The sequence below is a fragment of the Prosopis cineraria genome, unplaced genomic scaffold (genome assembly GCF_029017545.1).
Source record: "Prosopis cineraria cultivar Desert tree isolate PC_DT_omini unplaced genomic scaffold, ASM2901754v1 PC2045, whole genome shotgun sequence".
Taxonomy (NCBI): Eukaryota; Viridiplantae; Streptophyta; class Magnoliopsida; order Fabales; family Fabaceae; genus Prosopis; species Prosopis cineraria.
Genome location: NW_026557370.1, coordinates 18,076 through 23,734, shown reverse-complemented (window position 1 = coordinate 23,734; position 5,659 = coordinate 18,076). Strand labels below are relative to the sequence as shown.

At 38.1% G+C, this 5,659-nt stretch overlaps 1 pseudogene; it reads right to left on the bottom strand.

The window, feature by feature from the left end:
- Nucleotides 1-656: 656 nt before the first annotated feature.
- Nucleotides 657-2,461, bottom strand: LOC129301319 (arogenate dehydratase/prephenate dehydratase 6, chloroplastic-like; annotated as a pseudogene).
- Nucleotides 2,462-5,659: the final 3,198 nt, after the last annotated feature.

Here is a 5,659-nt window from a genome sequence, read left to right as displayed (position 1 = left end):
CCTTCAGCTATATTGAATAGATTATACACTTGACATTTCCACAGTTTACAAGTGTACATGTAGCTTTCATATAAGTTGGTCTGTGTTTTTTTCTACTACGTGCCAGACCTTGTGGAATTCAAGCTATTTTGGTTTAGAAAGCCCACCCCACCACAAAAAAAAAAAAAAAAAAACAAAACAAAACAAAATAAAAAACGCTTCCCTCTTATTCCTCTTCCACCTATTGGCCATATTGTAATTAATCAAACATGATGTCATTAAATACACACAACAACCAGATGACGCCTGCCAATCCTTAATGACGCAGTTCGGCGCCTAAATTGAATTAGTGATCATTCTCAAAACTAGCTTTCCCCATTGAATATGTTATTGCTCCTCAATGCTACTCTATTTTTTTTTTTAAAATGAAAGAGTAGTGACAGAGACAGACGGCAACGTTAAAAGGAGAGAAGAACTAAATGAAACTTTAATTTAAAAAACAAACATATAACTCAGTATCATGTATGTACACACGCTTTGGTCGGAAAATACATGATTGAGTAGAAGAATAAAAATACCAAGAATAAAGTAACCGACTCTATCTACTGATCCACTCTCATGTACACTTTTTTGATCCTCAAAATAAAATATTCTCACACATACCAAGATACACTTAACGGGCCGTTTCCTTCCCCTGAATTGTCAGCATGGTGGCCACCTACCACATTTTGACCAAAATCTACCACCTCACGCTCTCTCTTTCTATGTACAAGGCAAGTGTTTTTAATCCTCACCAACCCAACCTTTTGGCATATCCCCCACTCCTTAATTTTGATCCCTTTCAAGGTCGCTAAACTTGAATTTCGCAATTTTCTTCATGATTAAATTAATTAAGTGAATCAAGAAACATGTACGGGGTAACAAATTGAAATATGTGGAAGAGAGTCGAAATAATCTCCCCTTTGTTTTAATCTTTCACAGATTGCGAGATATATGAAATATTTTTATATTCTTTAATTTCTGGGGAATTTGTGGCGTGCAGAGAGATGTTGCTAATCTCCCCTGGGACAAGAGAGAGAAGAAGAGGGGCTCCATGGAGTCATGTCCATGGGAGCTCCCCAACACCCTCAGGAAGGAAGTGAATTCCTGAACCTCTGCCAAGGCATTCTGCGCCCTGACCTCTGCCATGGAAGCTTCGAAATCAACGTAGAACATATACTCGAAGTGCTTCGCCGTCCCCACATTCGCATCGTCCACCACCCTAATCGGGCGGCTCCGGTGAGGTCTTGACTCGATCTTCGTCAAGCTAATGTTCCTGAAAGCGAAGGCCGATAGAACCTTGAACAGTACCGACGTCCCCTTATCGTGAGCGAAGACTATGCTTGTCTTGAAGGGCCGGTCCGTGCGCGGAATTATGGGTTCCCGGGCCAGCATCACGAATCGGGTCACGTTACTCGGGTCGTCCTGGATCCCATCTGCCAAGACCTGCAATCCGTACAGCTCCGCCGCGCGTGCGCTAGCAATTGCCGCCGTGTCGCGTAGGTTGTTGGTTGCGATGAATTCCGCCGCACCGGCGGTGTCGTCCACGGCCTCACGTGCCACGTTGAGGGCCGAATTTGGTTAGCGAGTGCTCGCACTGGGCGGGCTTGCGGGTGCGAGATGACGCGGGTTAGATATTCTTTCCGAACACCCGGGAGCGCGAGAAGGCAGTGGTGCACGGGAAGCTGGACCTCCCCGACGATATGGAGCTGGTGGCGGAGGAGGAGGTCGTAGTTCCGGTGGATCGAGCCGCCAAGGGAGTTTTCCACAGGGAGAACCGCTCGATCGGCGATCCAGAGCTGCACAGCCTGGAAGGCCACCTCAAACTGGTCACAAGGAATGGCTTCACAGTTCGGATAGGCCTTGCCGGCAGCCGCTTCGGAGTATGCTCCGGGAACGCCCTGGTAAGCCACGCGGAGCTGCGAGCCATGCATCGGAGCGGGGGAGAGATCCGAAATAGTGAGCGGCTTTGGCGGGAGCGGCTTATTAGCGTCGCTACCTTCTAAATTACCGATGTGGACAAGGTTGAGATCCGTTACGGCGGCCTTATGGCCGTTGATGGCGGCGACGTGGTCGGCAGTGCCACCGTTGGCATCGGTGGAGGACTGCTCCTGAGAGACGACCTTACTAGCTAAGATGGCGCAGGAACTCTGCCAGTCAGCCCGGGAGGCGAAACCGGAACACAATCCGCCGGAATCGAAGCCATAAGCGCAGTTGACGGAGAAGCGGGTCGGAGCAGCCCGATAAGCGGAGGTGCGGGTATGGGAGAGGTAGTTGAGAGAATGGGAAGGGTGAGAGGAGAGAGACTGCATGTCGAAGGAGAAATGAAAAGAGAAAAGGAAGGAGAGAGAGGAGGGAAGCTTGGTGTTCTCTCGGAGAAGGGAACGTCAAGCTGAGAGGAGAGAGGAGCGGAGAGGTATATATATAGTTCGAAGCTTAAGTGGAGACGAGGAAGCACAGCGAGTGCTCGAAGAAAGTGTGGTGCGTTGTGTGCGCGACGAGGTCGTTCGTTCATTCTCACACCTACCCCCCCTCCCTCTCTCTCCTGCATGTTCCATTCCCATCCCCTTATACTCATCGCCCTTTTTTCTCCCTTCATAAATCACCTTTCTCAATCATTCATATCCAATTCCTCTCTGTTTTCTCCCTTTTCATCTGCTTCTTAACCTCAAAAGTGTTTTGAGGTTTTTTTTTAATTGCATTATATTTTTCTCTAATGATTAATATTTTAAAGGGAAATATTTTGATATTTAATTTTATATATTTAATATATTTTTATTCAATTAAATCAACATAAATAAATTTTAAAATATTAATAATATTAATAAAAAGAGATTTTTTTAAAATAAATAATTTATAAAAAATTTAGGTGTCTTAATTTTAACTGAAAACAAGTAGCATATTAATAATAGAAGGGTGTACTTGGTATGGATGCAGTTGAATCCTTACCTCTCTTTCCTAATTAATTATTGCCAGAGCAACTCTTTTAAGAGGAAATTTTTTATTTTTTAAAAAAATAATAAATGTAGCAGATAAATTAAAAATGGGTCCTGTAAAAAATCAACAAATCAAACTTGCAAAAAGAGGCTTCTATAATTAAAAGTGGTGAGAGTACACCCCTCGTTACCGTCCGGTTTGTAAAATTGAGTTTGTATTTTATGGATAAATCAGAGTTAACTTTCTTGCGTTGCATGTGAGATACTTACCTCAAATTAACAAATTCTTATGATTTTTTTCCACTTGAAATAATCATCGTTATAAAATAAATAAATGCGATTACATGCAATTAAAATTTAAATCTAAGTCAAATATTTTTTTAAAAAAAAAACAATGAACTTAACAATGTATTCACTCTTACTCATTTTAGTGTATGAATGGTAAAGTTGAAGGTAAGAATCATAGAATAATAGTATATTCATATGACCATCAATATTACGCCCACACATAAAATATATATTAAGATTATTTAAAAGCGCAGCCACCCACAATGTCTATTTTATTAGAAGATCTCTTATGTTAATTATCGACCCTAACTATATATTTTTCTCTGGCCATATAATTAAAGTTATGAATGTGATGGGTTATGTTCGATTCTAGGGGGTAACTAAGAATAATCAAGTTATGTTCAATCATAGAATTAAAGTTAAGAATAATCAAGTTACGATGTTTAACCGGTGGGCGATAAGCAGCCACGCACGCAAGGGGGTGCTCCTCCCAATTTCATTGGTCCTTTGAATTTTTTATCTTACTTTTAAAAAATGTAAAAATTAGTATTAGTGCCCCATATTTTAAGTAGCTTTTAATTTCCCCTCCCCATGCCGCGTTTAACCAAAAAAAAAAAAAGGCTAGTGAAATAGCCAAATATAGTTATGGGGTAGCTAGTGTAGGTTAATTTATATGAAATTAAGAATATGTTGACGTGGTAAATAGATAATATCCAACATTTAGACTTGGTGGTAAAAATATTGCAAGGGGCTTATCACACACAGAAAATGCTACGGATATTTGGTGAATGTGCCAAATGGCCGATTATGGATGCTGTCCAAACGTATTGGAACATTAATTTCTGGGGCTCTTGTATTCATTGTCCTTTTTCTGCTTCGCGTTGGGCAAACGCCTGTGTTTTTGAGAGAGAGCTCTCTTCATTTTTTTTTATTTTCTCAATCCCCATATTTTTTTAATCCTCATTATTTAAATTATTTTATTAAATAATTTTTAAATGATAAAATTAATAAATAGTAAAGATAGAAAAAAAAGTAAAGAGACCCCAATTTTCTGTTTCTTTATGTTTCAGTAGCTTTTGAAAGCCATGTACGGCCAATCAAGTGGCATGTTCATGGTTCAAGTTAACAGACACTTAATTAGAATGTAACAACTTTTGCTAGGGATGCAGTAAAATGTTTAAAATTTTTAATTGTTTTATTACAACATATTCTCTTCCGTCCTTAATATAAAATGAAATTAAAAAATAAAAAGTTAGTTTTTAATATAAGAAGAAATTAGAGCAAATAATTTTTTTTCAATTTCATCTCTCATTGACTTATTGTTGTTTGATTTTTTAGACAACAATATATTATTATCATTAACTACAAATAAGGATAAAATTGAAAATTTTTATAAATTTTTTTAAAATTTTAATTTTAAGGTTACAATTAAAATTTCTTGATAAGTGTAACGTTAGTTAATTTCATCTTATATTAAGACCGAATGGAGTATAATTTTTTTGGGCTAGATTGTAAAATAGTACGCTTAAAAATCTCATAACAGGACTTTATTTTTACCGGGTTGAAATCAATAAGAATTGGATTAGCGTCTCTAATCTCATTTGTAACCATTGAAGAAGGCTGATAGCTGTGATTTTAACTATTTAAGCTCCTTTTATGAAGATTCTTGTTTATTTCTTACTCAATAAATACCGAGAAGTCACGCGATGTTTGATTCCCTAATTCTAAAATATTTATAAAAACTGTTGACTTGTTAATAAGTTACAATTAATTTTTGTTAGCCTGTGCTCTCATAGAAAGTGATGACCAATGAGAATGAATTGTCTGGTAAATTGATTATATGCATTTAGAACTTTAAAATCCAACAATTGAGGAATATAATTTCAGTAGCTCATTGTCCTGTAATATGAATACTCTTTGATAAAAATAAAAAAAATGAAGCACGCGTTATTTAATTATTCGAAAATACCTTTTCTGGGAAAAAAACCAGGATCATTTTATCAAATGTTGAATATCTAAACTGTGAAAGCCGTTTCTATAGAGTCGCGGTCAATTCAAAGCAGCGCTGTTGGGCCTTTCTTTAATCATTATTTATTATTTTAACATGTTGCAGCACAGGAAGACTCGTTCTCAGTTGCCATGAAATCGCAGTCTGTTTATTTGATGGGAGAATTGCTAATAAATCGCTAAGTGAAAGACAAAATTATATCCAAGGATCAAATTGAATCAAAGGACCAATCTGAATAAAATATTAATAAAACAATATGAATATATGACCAACATGCCCTTGTGTTGAACAAACCAAATTTGAAAAAGAAAACACCCTCTCTTCCTCTCTCTCTCTGCACACCTTGTCTAATTGGAGAATCACTGGAGTTCGTTGCAATGGTCAGCAGTGAAGGATGGCTTTGATGGAA